We start from the raw sequence: 18,221 nt of genomic DNA, 5'->3' as shown, positions 1-18,221 counted from the left end.
GTTAAATGTAGTTTCTGATTTCAGAAGTCAAGGGCAGAATCTGGGAGTCTGCATTTCTAGCCAACTCTTAGATGATGTCATTACTACTGGTCCAAGGGCTATACTTTGAGGAGCAAGGTTGGACACATCTTTTCTCACTTAGCCTTGTGGAAGAGTCTATGAACGTGTCAATGGTGTTTCAGGTGGGATCTTTCAATGGAAAATAAATAGAGAGAAGGGGAGAGGAATGTAGTCATGCAGATTTACATTCCTACTGTCAAAAGAACACATTCAAGAGGTGTAATTTGCTGTGTGTTTGGTAAGGTTTGTTACTAAGGGTGACTGGACTGTATATCTGTATCCATGAAGACCAAGTTCTTCCATTCCTGGTTGTGATGAGTTTCCTAAAACAAAGAACCTCAGTCAGTCTCAATAACAGTAAATCTAGGTGGGGGAGGGTCAAGATAAAATTTCAGATTATGTTATGTTTCATGGTTCTGCACTATGCAATGTAACCTTGTTGTAAAGAGACAAAACTTGACTTTCTACTCCCTGCTGATCCCATCTAAAGAGGGTTTATCTACAAAGAGTATGCACTCACTGCTTGGACGGAGAGGCAAAAGGCTGTGGCTTGCCTTCTAATTACTTTGCAGAGTATTTATGAAAGAAGTATTGGGCAAAGTCTTTGTAAACTTTAGGTTCTGTTTGCAAGAAAAGACTTGTTTTATTTTTTTGGAGCATGGAAAGAAATATAGAACTATGGGTGACTATATTCATTTCAGTCTTTTCCAGTTTCCTTTCTCACAGAAAAGCTTTATCCATTGATTATGGATAGAGTTTGCTAAGGCTGTAATTCTGAGCTTTAGATGAAGATACTTGTTGTGTCCAGATCATCTTTAGTCCCCTCTCCTTGAGGAATTTATAAAATATTGCTTAAGCATACCTAGGAGAAGCAGAGGCCTTGGTTGACTAGGTGAAACAGAAGAACCTAAGCACTGTAGATAACTATGGAAGGAGAGTTAAGAAAAAGAACATTAGGGTGTGATAAAAGATGGATAAAGGAAGGCTATCACTGTAGTGGTTCATTTATGGCTGATGGCTATAGGGGCTATAGGGGGACCAGATAAATTCAGAGCTGATATGGTGAAGGGAGTTGGTTTAGGATAGTAGATTCTGGAAAGAAAATTAAGTGTCTTAGTATCTCCTGCTGTCATTCCATTTTAGTTTCCAGAGTAGTGGGACAGAGATGTTGAAGGGGAAGAAATTGTGCTAAAGAGAAGGTACGACTTTCTCAGGTTGGAAAAGGCAGAGTCTATGAAAGTGAGGTCAGAACCTGACTGTTTTACCCAAGGACTCTTCTCATTACACTGTGCTGTAATTTTCAAGAGTGTGTGAGTAATGGGCAATACATGTAGCAGACTTATGTTGTACAAGGAATAACAACTGAGAAACTTAGGTTCAAGTTGGGCATGGCTTTTCCTCCTGCTAATTCCCCCTGAGATTGTGCAGATCAGTACACACACATGCACATCCCCTGCATGGTCACTAGAAGGATATATTTTTCATTGAAAAGGCTTAGTGAATCTTAGCCTGATCTTACTGAAGAGTCAATTAGATGGATGAACTGTTCTGCTGAAGGGTGCTGAGAATGAAGCCAGCCTTCTCTTAGCAATAGCACAAGACTGAGAAGGCTAGAACCAAACAAAGAAGGAAACAGTTGAAGACGTATGATGCAAAAATGTTATCAGGTTTAACAGGGAGCATCAACCCATGTATTTACAGTCAGGCTGCCCCAAAATCCATGTTTGTCATTTTCCAGGATTTCAAAGTGCAGAATCAAACTACCAGAATTCATAATACTACATCATCTACTCAGCCAGTAACTGCTTTTCGTACATGGTATACACTCACTGGTCCTATTGCATAGACTAAATGGACAATTTCAATTACTATGAAAATGAGGATTGAAGCTTCAATCCTTTAAAATGGCTTAAAATATTTTTAGGACCTAAAATAAAGTAAAATTGGGTTAAAATTGAACCACAAGACCTGAATAAAATGACTATTAATCCCAATAGGTTTTATGAATTTGTGGAACATTATTTCCAAAAGAAGTTTTATAAGGGAGACTAATATTTTTAAAATAAAACGATCATAACAGCCTTGTTAAAGGCAGGGATGGGACCCTAACTTTTCGCCTTTCCTCCTTACCTTCTTCTTTCCCTTTCCCAGTGCAACCTTTCCATTTGAATCTCGTATGAACCTGTGCAAAGACTGACAAAGAATTTGGGAAATGTCTGTTCTACCTCAGTCCTGTCATATAACAATTTGGTAAACTGATAAAAATCCTTGTTTACAATTACAGGACCAGTTAACAATTAAAGCAAAACAGAGCTAAGATCTTTGATTCTCTACTCTAGGTTCTTATGTCCTGCCATGTGATCTCTTTTGGGATAACAGCTTTATTTCCAAAGGAAAGAGTTCTATTTTTCATATTTTTATTGGTGCATTATAACTGTATATAATGGTAGGATTTCTTGTTACATATTCATACATGCACACATAATTTGGCCAAGATTATTTTCCATTATTTTCTCTTTTCTTCCTCCCCTGGTCCCTTTTTCTAGTCTACTGAACTCCCTTTGATTTTCATGAAATCCCCTACACCACCTTTTGTCCCCCACTTTTTTCTCTCTAGCTTCCACATATGAGTAAACATATGACCACTGACATTCTGAGTTTGGCTTATTTTGCTTACTATAATGTCCTCAAGTTCCATCCATGTTCTTGTAAATGACATAATTTCATATTTCTTTTTGCCTTAATGAAACTCCATTATGTGTGTGTGTGTGTGTGTGTGTGTGTGTAAAACACATTTTATTTATCTATTCATTCATTAATGCATACTTAGGCTTGTTCTGTAGTTTGGCTATTATGAATTGTACTGCTATCTATGTGGTATGCATTTATCACTATAGTATGATGACTTTAATTCTTTAGGATAAATACTGGGGAGTGGTATAGGTGGGTCATGTGGTGGTTCCTTGCCTCATCTTTTGATGAACCTCCATACTGATTTCCACAGTAGTTGTACTAATTTGCAAACCCACCATCAGTGTTAAAGTGTTCCAAAGGAAAGAATTCTTAAAGACCAAATCCTCATGTTTGCTTCGTTTATGGGTCACTATTGATTTTGCCTTTTCAGATGTTTTGCCAACTCTATGACTGTAGGGTGTGTGCCAGGCTAGCTCAGGTGCAGGTAAGAACCAACGGAGTCATAACCCAGGCCCCAGGAGTTGGGTAAAAGCAGGCTTGTGGCGAGCAACCTGCAAACTCATTTATTGCAGGAAAAACCATACATTTTATAGACTTTTAACCCAATCACAATGTGCCACGGGGGATCAGATCACCAGGCCCCTATACAGGTTCCCTTGGTGAAACTAGGTAAATTTGGGGGCAGTTGTTTACATTCCTAGGTGGTCAGAGTGGAATGCTCCTCTCTACAAGTTTACACACTTGAGACATTAACTGCTGCAGGTCAAGAACTGGGATTTCTCCCAACACATGACTACTCTTTTTATTTAATTTTTTATAGTTCCATTTGTATCAAGTTCAAAAATAGGTCAATTATTTTAGTGCTATAAATAGTAGATAAACTATACCTTGGGTAGGTGAGAGTAACGAGGAGTGGGGTTACAAAGAGAGTTTGAGGGCACTAATAATTTGGTTATTGATTATAGATCTGTTCACTTTGTGAACATTCATGAAACTGTACCCTTATAATCTGTGTATATTTATAACTATATGCTCTACCTTAATAAAAAGTATCACTAAAAACTTATTTAATGGCCTATTTATGCATGTGTAAAAAGACAAGAACTGAATATTAGGACATTTCACTTGCCTGAACTGGGTAAAATTGTCATGTAAGAAACCGAAAAATTTTTTAAAAATTAAGAAAAATAAGAAAGATTTTTTAAAAAGGAAAAGAGACACAGAAGGGGGGTGTTGATAGAAGAATGACCATGATTTCTGTTTAACTTGGGCTCCTGAAATCCAGAAGGAAATAATTAATAGTCAGTTGGAAATACAGATTTGGAGATGAATAGAGATCATGAGATACACATTTCTGAATCAAACAGGTATACAGATCTACTGGATTGTCTTATTCATATGACTTCCTGGAAAATGTTGTGCCTTATATCAGCATTGAATATGTCTTTCATACCCTTCATATGGGTCATGATGGAAAAATTATTTGCGATCTACTGAACTGAAGGCTTTTACCATGACCCATTGGTATTTAGATGGAAAACAAAGTACCCAAAGAAACTTGGATTTGGACAGTTCATTCTCTAAGATATATAGAAGTAATGTGAATATATGCACACTGTAAATTGTAGTATTTTAATAATCTCACCTTTAAATCCTTTTCCATATCCAGGCAGACCTAATTTCCTGATATTTTAGCATTGATATTCTCACAGTCTTTTATATGTCAGTACCATTATCAGTACCCTGGTTCTTAACACAGTATATCTCCTAACTGGTCTTTTAGTGTTTAATATTTTGAATCTAATCCATCTTGAAAATTACTGCTTATCATCATAAATCCAAATTGAATTGCAAGCATGAATAAATGAGAGAATACAATGCAAAGAATGATCTTTTATTAGAGATTCTAAATCATTAAAACTTAAGTTCCTAAAGTAAACCACAGATTTTTATAAAGCTTTTATTTTCTCTATGAATAAATGTAACAAACTGTTATTGAAAATGTTAATTCAAGTGCTTATGAAGAATAAATGATATAGAATGAAGGATCCAATGATGATGTCTTTTTCAAACATTACAAATAATTTGTGACTATTTTTAAGTCATGTTTGATAGGTGAGGGTGTGTTCCATTATAAAGTGATTTATTCTCTTCCCAGTTGGTTCTGTAGGCTGGGTACTATACAGGGAAAGAATTGTTTCACTTCTCTATTATGAAGTGATGAAGTGATTCAGCAGGATGTGAACTTTGAACTTCACAAATGAAGTTTCTCTCTCTCTCTCTCTCTCTCTCTCTCTCTCTCTGTGTGTGTGTGTGTGTGTGTGTGTGTGTGTGTGTGTGTATTGGAGCCCTCAGTTTCTCTTCATTTCTCATCAAGTCACCAATCCTGGTCTTCACATCTCTGGTCCCCAGCCTTCTGTTCCCCTCATCTTAGTCTCAGAAGTGATGCTATTCCACAGTTCTTGATGCTGGGCTTTCTCTGGAGCAGTAAGATGCTTGCTATTCCCTTTCTTTCCAGGTGATGAGTCTAAGAGAAGGGCACTTTTGCAAATTGCCTTAGGGAAGGGGCAAGAAAAGAACAGGTGAGGAGACCCCATAGCCTGATAATAGTGACCCTGCATTGACATGCCATCCACTGGGTCTAATTCATGAAGATAAATGCACTGGGTGACTATGCCCCACACTGCAAGTTTGAGACTGTGGAGGGGTGTGTCATGAAACTGGGTTTAGCTACAATAGTGAGCACAAGTGCCTGCAGAAAGCTGGTGGTCCTGTGTCTCTTCCAACCACACCAAGAGTCTTGACATATGATTGCATTTTAATGGATATGAAAATATAGTAATTATTAATTTGAAGAAATTTTCACTATAACTATAGAGTTATAAGGTGTTTCTCAAGAAATAGATCTTATCTATAGAGCACATCTCTCTTTTTAATTTCTCCATCCTACCAAGTCTAAAACATATATAATAATAAAAAAGTGAATATTGATTGTAGTTGACTTGAGACGTTGAAGAGGAAATTAATATCTTATTTGAATTAAAAGGATTTACTTGAATTTGTCATAAGAAACATAATGTGACACTGAAACAATAGTTACTCAACCTCAGGAAAACATTTTTAATAGCCAATATTATTTCCCAAAATATTCTCCCAGAAACAAACAGATATTTAAAAATTAAGAGCTTAGAATTTTTATATTTAAATACTTCAATTTGAGAATCTATTAGCTACCTACCACAAAATATTTTAAAAACTCACATTATTGTTCCTCTATTTCTATTCTCCTTTATCCTTCAGACTCTTGTGAATTATATTAATTTTATAGTCAGGGTTTAGAATATTAATACTTATTCTTTAATTATAATTTATCATTCAATTTATTTTATTTCTATTTTTTATTTTTTATTGCTACATATCAAATTCCTAGGTTGTGTTGGTAAAATACAAACCCATATGGAAATTTGTAAGGGTAGAATAAGCTATTCCACGTAAATCACTTATGGCAGTACCTAGCCTTGTTAGCTATTTTCATTTTCTGTGGTACAGATGACCAATGTCAAATGCAAGATGTAGCCACGTGCTATAATGCAATCATTATCAGAAAAGTCTTATTCTTACATATTTTTCTTGGACTTGAAAACTCATCTTCTCCAAGTTAGCACTTACCTTTCTCTTTCTTCACAAAGTATATTTTACTCACTATGGTTCTTTAGAAAATTAGCTAAGGTTTTAGGTCACTCCTTAGTTTAATTGAGCCAGTGTTGAGGACTTCATCTGGTGAACATATGGTAGTACCTATACACTATCATACGCCATCTATTCCATGTTTTATAACTCTCTTTATCATATCAAAAACCACAGCTGGGGCCCTCTTTTTGATAGAGATGAGAAGTTATGATTAATCGATTCTATAAACTATTATCAAGCATCTACAATATTTCCTTTTTTATCAGCAATTTCACTTTCTACAATCTCAGATGCCTACAGGCAATTGCAATCCAAAAATATTAAGTAGAAAATTCCAGAAATGAACTATTCATAACATATAAGTTTTGCATTGTTCTGAGTAAATGTGAAGAAATTGTGCACTATCCTGCTCCATACTGCATGGGTCTGGAATTATCTTGTGATCCAGCATATCTGTATTTTATAGGCTACTCACCCATTTGTGACTTAGCTGCCTCAGTTATTGGATTAACTACTTTGGTATATTGCAGTGCTTACGTTCAAGTGACTCCTATGTAGTAGTCTAATGATACATCTCAATGCTGACAGCATTTCCCTCACTAAGGTTCATCACATAGACAGTTGTATCATCTCATTTCATTAAAACAATAAGAAGAGGGAGTATGGGACAATTAGATATTATGAGAGACACATACAGAGAGCTAGCTCACATTCACATACCTTTTATTGCAGTATATTGTTGCAATTATCCTGCTTTATTATTAGCTATTGTTCATCTCTTTGTGTCTAACTTATAAATTGAACTTTATCATTGGCATATGTGTATAGAGAAAACATAGTATACAGGGTTTGGCTCTATTTGCAGTTTCAGAGTGTATCCCCATGAATAAGGTGGTACTACTGTACTATGTGGAAAAAAAAAAGCTTTTAAAACACTGCAGACTACTACAATGAAGAATAAATTCAGCAAAATGTCTGGAGAATGGGCAATAACTTACTGCCTGTTCTATGGTTAAACTTAGTGAAATCTCATATATTTATCAAGTGAGCTGAGCACAATGTGGGCTAAGAATAACGTTACTGGGTGGAGCTCCAAATAGCCAAGTCTGTACTCCTGTAAAAGAGATGTAGCAGTACTTCTTTAAGAGAATTAATGCACAGAACTGAGATTTGCTTCAGATCTCACTGTCATGAGCCGAATGGGAACATCCCAAATGCTCCTCAATACAGGGATACTAGATGATGATGGCCTAATTGTAGAGATAAAAATAGAAGACCATTGTTAGATTTGAAGCAGAAAGTTTACCTGAAATTTAATTTCAAGAAGTTTTAGAGGACTGTATATTAAATTTGTACAAAGGCCCTGGAATCTGGATCAGGAATAACCTGTAGCTTGGAACTGATTCAGCTTCAGGTAGGAGGGGAAGGCCTGTCCAGAGAGGTTGGGGCCTTGGAGGGTCATTATGAGTCTCTTTGCTTATTTCTAGTTCCTTGTATATTAGTTACTATATTCTCTGTCTGGCAGGTTGGTTGTACTTTTGGAATAAGTTCTTTTGAACCTTATCTGAATTCTATTTACTCAGGTTCCAAATTGCTCTGGGCGACATCTGCTTGTCACCAGTAAAACCAAAAGGACAGCAAGGTAGATTGCCTTGCACAGGGCAGACAAGTAATTGCAGCTTTAATTTTGTTTTGTTTTTGGAAGGATCCAGGTGTCCAGCATCTTTATCTCACAAAAGAACCTTAATAATTGTGGGAATGTTGGCAGACAAGATGGCCCAGTGGGCAGACTTGCCCACCAGATGTGTTATTCCTGTGCTATTGAAATAGTGCTTCCCGTGGAAGCATTACACATCAGGAATTCTCTGCTCCAAGAACCCGAGCAGCTTCCAATAGGAGCACAACTAGAGACATAGAGACTTCTAAGCAGCCAAGAGACACATTTCACCCTGGAAATTCAGATCTCAACAGGGAGTACTCAAGCCATGTGAATGTAAATCATTCCCCAGAAAAGACTTTCTTCTTGTGAAACCAAATTTTCCAGAGCTGGAATCTGTTGGCTGGTTGGTGAATCTTTGGCTTGATAGGATTGACATTTTTAAAAAACTCTGCACATGTAGAATGTAAGTTGGTTGTTTAGAATCTGACTTTAACTGTCTCCCCTCTCAAAATCAACCTTCTTTGTTGTATACGTACTCAAACTAGAGTCAGATATGGGAAAAACAGGGCTTAAGTAAAAGTGCTAAGGTCTCCTTTACATAGAGACCATAGTGTGTGGGTAGAATTGTAGTTCCTGGTGACACTAGGGACAATAAGAGGCAGGAGACAAACCAACCAAGGATTCAGGTAGGGGCTTAGAGAAAGTTCTATCTGTTAAAATTATCAAAGGAAATGGGAAGGGTTTTATCAGAAGGAATAAAGTCCAGTAACCAGAATTGATTGAAATTAGGGATCCAGAGAAAAATAAAGCATTTTTCCTCCTTTAGGTCCCAGGTAAATACATTTTCAGGTATAGCATACAGTAGGTACTATTTTTAATAGGCAAAAGTAGATCATATAGTATATAGCAGGCAAGAAGGAATGACTGAATAAGACTTCTTGGACTTAGAGTATTTAAGTACTTAAAGTACTTGTTTTTAGCCAAAGCTAGATCCAACACTGGACTCTTGCAGAACTGCCTTGATTCTTGAATTCTGACTTGGATCTATTCTCAAGGCATTGGAAACAGATTGACTGTGACCCACTGTCTTGAGATGTTGCAAGGTCATTGGTGGAGGACTTCAGAGATACTTTAGTATTGCTTTAGAAAACTTTTCCTCTTCCCCTGGCCTTCCACCTTCAAGAATAAGCAAGCAAAATTCCTTTATTAGGGTGGAAATAATTGGATCTGAGACTAGTCTGGAAGAAACATCTGAACCTATCCCTGGACAAGTCAGGAAACTAGTTGAAAGTAACTACAACTGGCAAAGAAAACATTTCTAGAACATGGGCTTACCCTAGGGGTTTGTAGTGCAACCCCAGTGAGAACAAAAGAATAGAAATCCAAGGATGGGGAGGACCAGATAGGGCTCATAAAGGCTCTGAAGAGACAATATTATTGGTTTGGAGCATATAGTCAGACTTTACTGATTCCAGAGAGAATTAGTACAGAATTGCAGTACTTGAGGAGTTTAAGACAAACCTGGAGATAAAGTAAGGAATAAAGAAGGAATCAATATCAGAAGGAATAAAGTCCAGTAACCAGAATTGATTGAAATTAGGGATCCAGAGAAAAATAAAAGCATTTTTCCCTCCTTTAGGTCCCAGGTAAATACATTTTCAGGTATAGCATTCAGTAGGTACTATTTTTAATAGGCAAAAGTAGAGCATATAGGTGAACATGTTTCTATGTAAGCAGATCTCTGAAGGTTTCCTTGATTCTAGAAATGTCTGCCCACTGAGTAACCAGCACGCACAAGTACAGATGTTGGATATCTTGCCACATGGGTGCATGTGTTTATGAAATATTTATCTGCTCATATGTAGCCTTCTTTGATAATGAGGATGAGGAATAGGTATAATGATGTACACAATTGAGTTTGGAAGTGGAAACTAGATCACAACTGGGTTCTTTTGTACTCTTCTGGCAAGCTACCAGTATTCTCAGGTATTCCACTCTACTTCATTCAATTCACTTGATTCCGTTCCATTGCATTTCACTCCACCCCATTCCATATCATTCTGTTCCAATTTATTTTGTCTCATGGCTGGAACCCTGTGGAGTAGTCCAATGATAAAGGGAAAATTGTTGGTTCACCAGGAGTTCCCATAAAAAGTGTTTCATGAGGGTCAAATCTTTGAGTACTTAAAACAAAAGTTCCACTTGAATCTTATGTTATCGGCTGAAAATGTTCAAAACATTTGTAAGAAATTCCTTTACTTTTATTCAAACTAAGTTTCCCCAAGATACTTGGCCATGAAAACATTTTAAAAATTTAGAATATACTTGTCGTGGCTTGTGTAACTATTTTAGTGGAAACCTGTAGGATTGTTATATGTGGTGGCTGGTTGGGTGATCTAGAACTGGTCCCCAAATTTAAGTGTCCAGGTAGATTGGCACTTTTAGTACAAACTGGGTACCACTGGCATCTTATAAATATTAAAGACCAGGTGTAGAAATTGATCATGTAAATGGACTTCAGATTCTAGTAATTACTCTAGGGATTTAGGTGAGGTATGAAAGGGAAAGCTTTGAAGGGAGAAGGATGCATTTTTTTGTACTGCTTGGTTTGAAGTTTCAAGGGCAACCAAAATTAGCTACTGAAAATAGCTTCTCAACTTTTTAAAAATCAGAGAACATATATCTGAAGATATTCAAATGAAAACTCATGTCTATAGCTATCTCCAAACTTTTCCGGTGATCCTATCCAGGATCCTGACTCTTACGCTCTGGACAAAATACTTAGTTCTTGAATGTTGAAGACACTAAAACACAGGCCAGGCCTCAATCTTGTGGTGTCTAGATTAGGAACATAAAAGCCAGTGATTCTACAAAGGGTTGCTGATGTCCCTTACAGGAATTTGGTTATTTCAGTGCCTTGTGTGTTATCTAAGTCAGACTAAGAGGCCTTTTATGAACATGGCTGGTTTCAATATTCCAGATAAACATGCAGTCATGAGAAAGGTAACACAGGGAACCAGGACAGTAGTTGACTATGGTTGGAGTTGATGGTAGAAAGAAGCCTATGTCAGAGTGAGGACAGAGCATCTATGCTCTTTTTGCAGTCGTATTAAGATCTAGAAGAAAGCTTGCTCTCATCAGAAAGACCTGGTGTTGGAGCATGAGAAAACAGCTGTGAAGATTAAGTTTCAAACTGGTTGTGAGTTCTCTGGATGAAGCTGAGACTGCATCCTCGATCCCAGAACCACAATTAAAACAGTGGCTTATGCTTGGAGAACAAGTGAAATTTAAACAATGAACCAAGCCACTGACTGCCTCTCATCCTCAAATAGTCTAGGGCCAGAATTGGGTCTGGGTGTTAGTTGAAGGGCTCAACTTTGATGTTGGTTCTGTGGTTATAGATGAAAAATTTTGAGGATAGTAGGTAGGGGGTTCATCAATTTATACTGATCTAATTGCTCACTGTTTACCCTTATAATGGATTAATGTTAGAAATCAATAGAATGACATAATTAGAATTAAATAATGGTGTTTGAAAAGATTCCAGAGTCCATTGATATTATACCATAAATATGTCAGCATCCCCATGAACAATTAACAGAAACACCCACAAATATTCAACAGCATTAGATTCATAGTGTGATATGATACTGTTTATGGCATTTTTCCACATTTCTAATACACTATAGGAGTATATCCATTATTCTATTTCTATTTAATTAAAGTTTAAAGTTTTTTAAAATCATTTATTTCCTAGTTATGGAACAATTTTTTTAAAAACTTACTTTTTCATTAAAAAACACATTTTCATTCTTATTCTACCTTTCCATCCTTCTTTTCTGTTTCCCTTAAATGTTTATTTTCTGGAACGGGCTTCTCATTAAATTTATTTTAGACTGTTGTGGTTTCTGCATCATAGGATCCTTGTGCCTCAGTGATTTCTTTCTTTATAAGTTTTTTCTATTTTTTTAACAAGGTTGTGTACGATTTTCTCTCCTTTCCTATAAGGTAAGTAGGGTGAATGGAACTTCCACTTTATAGACAAAGGATCTGAGAGAAGAGGCAAACAAAGATTTATCAAAAGACTTCTGTGATATGTGGAAAAAAATTTCCATGGAGAGTTTCAAAATCTCAAAAATCACAGGGTTAACCCTGCACTCAAGAGATTCTCTGGTGTTGATTGAAATTTGGGCAACTGGGATTTTCTCTTGCATGTTTAGGTTTGAGAGTCCCCTACCCAAAGTATATTCCATCTCTGTGACCTCATTTATCACAGCCAGGCAGCACTGTCATCAAATTCACCTTCTTAATAGCACAGTATCTGCTTGGCCACACAGATAATAATGATCCAGGAAGATAGAGTTTCAAATTAACCTTGTGGGAAGCAGTTGTTAACCATCACCTGCCAAGGAAACAGGAGGAAACTGGACACTCTTTTGATATGTTTGGAGGTGACAAAAAATGACACCTCTTAAAATGACTCTTTTAGGGAGTGTATTTGAATATCAGCACAACTTGAGGCCATCAGATTGAGATTATGAGCACTTACTATCATTTCTTCTATAGTAGTTTATTGAATCTTGTCACATGGCATAATAAATCTACATTACCTGAAATCTAACTATATATTTATTCCACAATTTGTAGATAATTAAGGCAGGTAAGAGCCCTGGTTAATGCCTGCAATTTCTCCCACATATAATTTTTTGTTGGTTATTTTGTTCATTTATGGGAGAGACAGTATCAAGTTTTCATCCACCACATATGAATGCTTTCCTTGGGTTGGTGGTGTCCATTTATATCCAAGTCTCAGTACAGCGGGGAAGCAAATAGTCTCACACAGGTTATGATTATCTATTCTTTAGGTGAAAAACATGGTAGAAAACTAATCTCCTCCACACAAAAGATGATGTGATTATCTGGGAGTTTAGAGACCATACTTTCGGGAAAGAAGAGGTGAGCCATGGGATTTTGATGTGTCATAGCCTGGGGAGAAGAACCAATTGTTAACATGAAATACTGTAGTGTTGGACCAGGGTTGATCCGCAGAGGTTTTGTGGCTGTCTCTAATTGGGTTTCCCAAAAGTGGACCTTGAGACAAGATCTTGGGTCCAAATATTTATTTGGGAGGTGATGCCAGGATGAATGGGTGGGGGAGTAGAGAAGTGAGACAAGAAAGCCAATAAAGTGTGTGTTTATGAGTGGGTCACAACACTGGGCAGAGGGGTCACTCCTGCTGGGTACCCTCTGTGTTTCCAAGAAGCCGGGGAATTTAATTCCAAGCTTTATTTCACCATGAGGACAAAGAGGTACATATTGCTGTTGCATGTTTGAGAACTGTGGGGGCTTCAGGTGTCCTTCTAGGGTGTGTTGAAATCTTCTGCTTTGATTAGGAAGTCCTTATAGCTTAGACTACTCTGGGATGTACTCTGATATGCCTGACTAGATCTCTTAGATACTTAGCTCACTACAGAATTGAGGATGGTGAAATGCTCAACTTGTTCAAATATTTGTACACTGCTGATAATCTCATCTATTAACAGATGATTTTGGCATTCGTTAATTTGTATATATTTATTTATTTTTTAAATCTTGAACTTATTTCATCCTTTACATTTGTTTGTGTGCTTCAGAAGTAAAGAGTGTGTGTGTGTGTGTGGTGTGTGTGTGTGCACGCATGCACTTGTGAACTTGACAATATGCTTAAACATTAGTCACTAAAGGAAAATTGGTTGGACATGTGCATGGGTATGTGATATAAAACACCATGCTCATTGACATGAACTTAAGATGAAATGGCAAACATCTTCATTAGAAAATTGCCTTCTGCTCAATGTGATATGTATACTATGGAGTATTTTCTTGAAATGGAGTTGAGCTTAATGTAGATGCTGGATGGAACCATGTACTTCCTTAGGAACTTTTATTTTCCCCTTAAGTCCTTCTTACTGAGTGGTCTGTGTGTTAAAATTAGGAACAGAAAAGTTGACTGCACCAAGCCTCCCTGTATTGGAATGCCTTTGATAATGATCATGAACAGTGAGAGCCAGTGTGGGCAACTGTGTTAAAGACAAAGTCTTTTCCCCACATGACCTGGGGGAAGGACAGATGACCTTGCACAGCAAAAGCTTGAGAAAGGCAAGTGAGCATGCTCCTGAAAGTTAGTTAGGATGAGAATCTCAGAGAGCCATTTGTGTCAAGTCTGGGCCGAGTTTGTAAAATATGAGAGAAGTGCCAGAATTAATCAGTCATAAACTCTACATTTTCAAATAAACCATAGACAAAAAATTGATTTATCATTTTTCGCTATTTATCATTATAGTATGATTTGGCAGGTTAAGAGCCTAGTGATTTTAGACTGCTGGTATGAAGGCAACGATTTTTTTTTTTTTTTTTTTTTGCTACTTGGACACATTTTCAGTAGACTTGGAGGAGGTTCAGCCTGAAGAAATGCATAGTTCAAATAGCCAGTATGGTCTGAATATATTAAAATGTATATGGTATTGTTGTCACTTTAAGGTATTCTATTTTTCTTTTTTTTCCCAAGCAATCAAAAGATGTTTATTTTTAAAGAAAGATCTGTAAAAAAATAATTTTTTCAAACAGCTTTACTTTCATAGAGAAAACGTTCTACAGAGGTTGACTAAGATTTTAATATTTTAAATTGTACCATCATTAAATAGGTGGGACACCATATGAAATTTCATTGTACTGGAAGAAATGCAAAGCACTTTTTAATATAAGTATACAGAGCATTCTAGTCAACTACAGCTGTGTTACAGCTATGTGTTCTTTGGATTTGGTCCAAAGGAATCTGAGTCTGTTTCCAGAAAGAATGAAAAATGTTACAGACACTTGATCAGTTACTCCTCAATTAAGAATGCACAAAAAAGGCATTCCTTGTAGATCCCACTGAATCCAGTTTCCCAACACTGATACTTTCCTTTTCCCTTTCCCCCACCTCAGTTCACTTTGGGTCCAGGTTCTTGAAACAGGCATTCAGATTTTCTTCAGAACACATGTCCCATGGTCAGATGAACTACCCAGTTTTCCAGTAAGTTTGTCACCTCTTCTGTTCCAGAGCTCCTGCCATATTTAGGTTCAAATATTAAGGACCTTTTAAAGCTTGAAGATTTCCAGTGTAAAAAGCTACATCTGCTGTGTCCAACCCATTTTGAGGTCCTCCATCATTTATCATATTTTAGTGAGATAACTGCTTTTCAAGTGAAGTTTATAACTTGTATTAATTCTTAAAATAACACCTGTGTTTGTTCTTCTGGAAGAAGATCAAATATAGCTTCATGCTTTTTGCCATTTGCTTACAAATATTCCTGAAATAGGCAGAAGGAAGGGAGCTTTCACTTCATGCTTTGATAATACTTGTCAAATAAGCTATCCATTAGTCGCTACAAGCTTAGCTGATATTTCAGCAATGTGGTCATGGTAATCTTTAATGATATGATCAAAATGCCTAAGCATGTTTATTGCTTAGGTGGTAGTTGAGCTTCAGAATGAGACCAGATCACAGGAATGTAGTGCACAATTAATTGCAAACATCATGAAGAAAGAGCCAAATTTTTTGTAGTTATTGTTTTAGTCCAACAACTTGCAATGCACCAGCTCCAAGAACTAACTGGCAACTTCTTGAATTGAAGTACTTCAATAAATCTGACAGATGAGTAAGCATGTCAGTAGTAACAAATGGGATGTTATCCACACACTGGCAATATTCAAGGATAATTCTTAATAATAGCAATACAAGTTCCCACAACAGTATATTGTGTCACCTCGACAATGAGAAACTTCAGCTAGTTTTCTTTCTTCCCCTGATTTTTTTTCAGGTAAAGCAATCTTTCCATCTGATATAGAATCAACAAGATCCTGAAATTCTGCAGTAACATCAGCTTGTTTCCAGCAGTCATTGTCTAAGACAAGGCTGAGCTTGGTTTTTTCTCTTCATGAAATCTATTTACAAATTTATTAGCTTGGCTTTGAAGTGCTCCAAGTAATGACATACTTTTTCTTCCACTGATCTGTTCTGTCTCTAAAATGAATGTTTCCATTAATCTAGAAAGTGTATGAATTCCATGGAATTTAATTTCTTAAGAAAACCATCCTTTGCTCTTGACATGAGAAATTTGATGGCTTGATCATGACATATATCTGAGGCACTATACAGTAACTCTTGGATATTATTTGCCAGCTTCCCCAGTTCTAAGTCAGTTAATTTCAGTTTTCACTATATCTAATACTCCTGGAGTAGCAGATGATGATGTCCACTCTGCTAGATGAAGAATCAGTAGTACATTCTGGTTCAGATACCGAATCACTGCTGCAGGGCTCGCTATTTGGAGATGCATTTTTTGTGAGGTAGCACTACTATAGGCATTAATTTGCCCTCACTGAGTGCATCAATTATAACATGCCTTCCTGGATTAAATAAGCCACCTCTTTGTCCAAAATTATCTTTTGTAGCATTATTCTGCTATGAAATCTCCTCCAATTCTTGAGTTTTGTCAAGAACGAGAGAGACAACATTGTGAATGATATTCAATGTTGCTTAAGTCTCTGTAGGAAAATTTTAAACTTAGAAAAAATATCCTTCAACAGATCAAACCACTGAGGAAATTCAACATTCTCATCTGATCTGCAAGCTTCAAACATCTTTGTCTATTTCTTCTATTTGTGAAAACTTCTTAATCAAACATGCTTAATGATATTCTTTGCTGTAATAATCATTTCTTCACCATAGATTCTAAAAAAATTAAGTTTTCTTTGTTTAAAGTCCAAACAAGAGATACAAGTCTTTCCTCTTCTAAAATTTGACAGTCATCTTCCAGTGGTCTATTTAAGTCACTGTGCGAGTAAGTAGAAAATTCTGCAACCATAATTTTATCAATCAGTTTTTCTAATTCACAAAGTTGTGATCCCAAATGCCTTTTCTTGAAGCAACTTTGAGGAAGCTGCATCATGACTTCCTTTCCACCAGCAGTATTAAAATGAGAGACCATGGTAAAACTGAATTAAAAGTTAAGGAATCATCCAAGGCAAAATCTGGTTTCATAAAAATCTTAGGTACTTGCTCCAGATCTGTCCTGGATTTATCATGAGTATGTAAAAGAGTCCTGTCAAAGGTATTTAGGAGGACAAATATTCTTGCATCTCTCATGCATCTTCTCTCTCTGAGAGATTTCCTGTTGATCTGTGGGAGGTAGAATGAAGGTATGACTTCGATGTCCACAAAGTCCAATCCCCATGTTTTCTGAAGAAGTCAGATTCTCTTTTTGCTAATCTAGGATCATTTAGTGCTGGGAGATTTACTTTGGAATGATATACAGTCCATTATTTTGCTCTGTAACGGGGGATAACACATAAACTATCTGAATCACCTGTGGGTTCCTAGGGACATACATCTGGCAGTGACTGCACAGGTCGAATGTGTTTTGTTGGATCTACCTCTTTTTTAAAGAAACATCACTGCTGCTCCTTGAGGCACTGGTGAAGAACTGTGACTTGAAGCCATTGCATAAAATCACCACTCACTGCGGTCCCCAGCAGCCACCCCAGAGCGAGGCCTAGTGCATCGCCGCCGCCTCCGGCCCTCCACGTCGAACCGAGGCTGCTGCTCCGCCGCCGCTGCCACCCGGAGCCCAGCCAGGCCGAACCGGCTTCCCGCTCTGCCTCGCGCCTACTGGCCCGTCGGTCTGGGGAGCACAGGGCCGCCCTCTGGAGCCCAGCTGGACGCGGGAGTAAGAGGCAGCAGCGGCGGCTCCCTCACGTCTCTCCAGGGTGTCCTGTCAGCCAGCAGTTTCCCCGGGCCCTCATCACCGCCTCCGCAGCTCCTGGCCACCACTCTCCACATCCCCGGCCCCAGGGAGCCGCCGCTGCCTTCGCTGCCATGCAGCGACCACTGCCCCGGGGCTTCTGATTCCAGCTCCACTGCTTCTCCTCACCGCCCGCCCAACCTGGCAGGGTCGGGGAGATGGCGTCGGAGGCTGCCGCGAGGCCGCCGCAGTCCCCAGCCCACAATCCACCGCGCGGCTCGCCAGCGGGAGGACCTTGGCCTGACCGGGGGAGAGCGGAGCCTCGTGAGGGTCTCGGTGAGGGGTCGCGGCGC

The 18,221-nt window shown here is 37.8% G+C and overlaps 2 pseudogenes; both read right to left on the bottom strand.

The window, feature by feature from the left end:
• The window catches only part of LOC124974989 (A disintegrin and metalloproteinase with thrombospondin motifs 20-like), an 86,324-nt pseudogene extending 71,199 nt beyond the window's left edge, over positions 1-15,125 (bottom strand).
• A 42-nt stretch (positions 15,126-15,167) lies between these two features.
• On the bottom strand, positions 15,168-17,073 carry LOC124974987 (vacuolar protein sorting-associated protein 54-like; annotated as a pseudogene).
• Between the last annotated feature and the right edge of the window lie 1,148 nt (positions 17,074-18,221).

Source organism: Sciurus carolinensis, unplaced genomic scaffold, assembly GCF_902686445.1.
Source record: "Sciurus carolinensis unplaced genomic scaffold, mSciCar1.2, whole genome shotgun sequence".
Lineage (NCBI taxonomy): Eukaryota > Metazoa > Chordata > Mammalia > Rodentia > Sciuridae > Sciurus > Sciurus carolinensis.
This window is presented reverse-complemented; position numbering and strand designations above follow the sequence as displayed.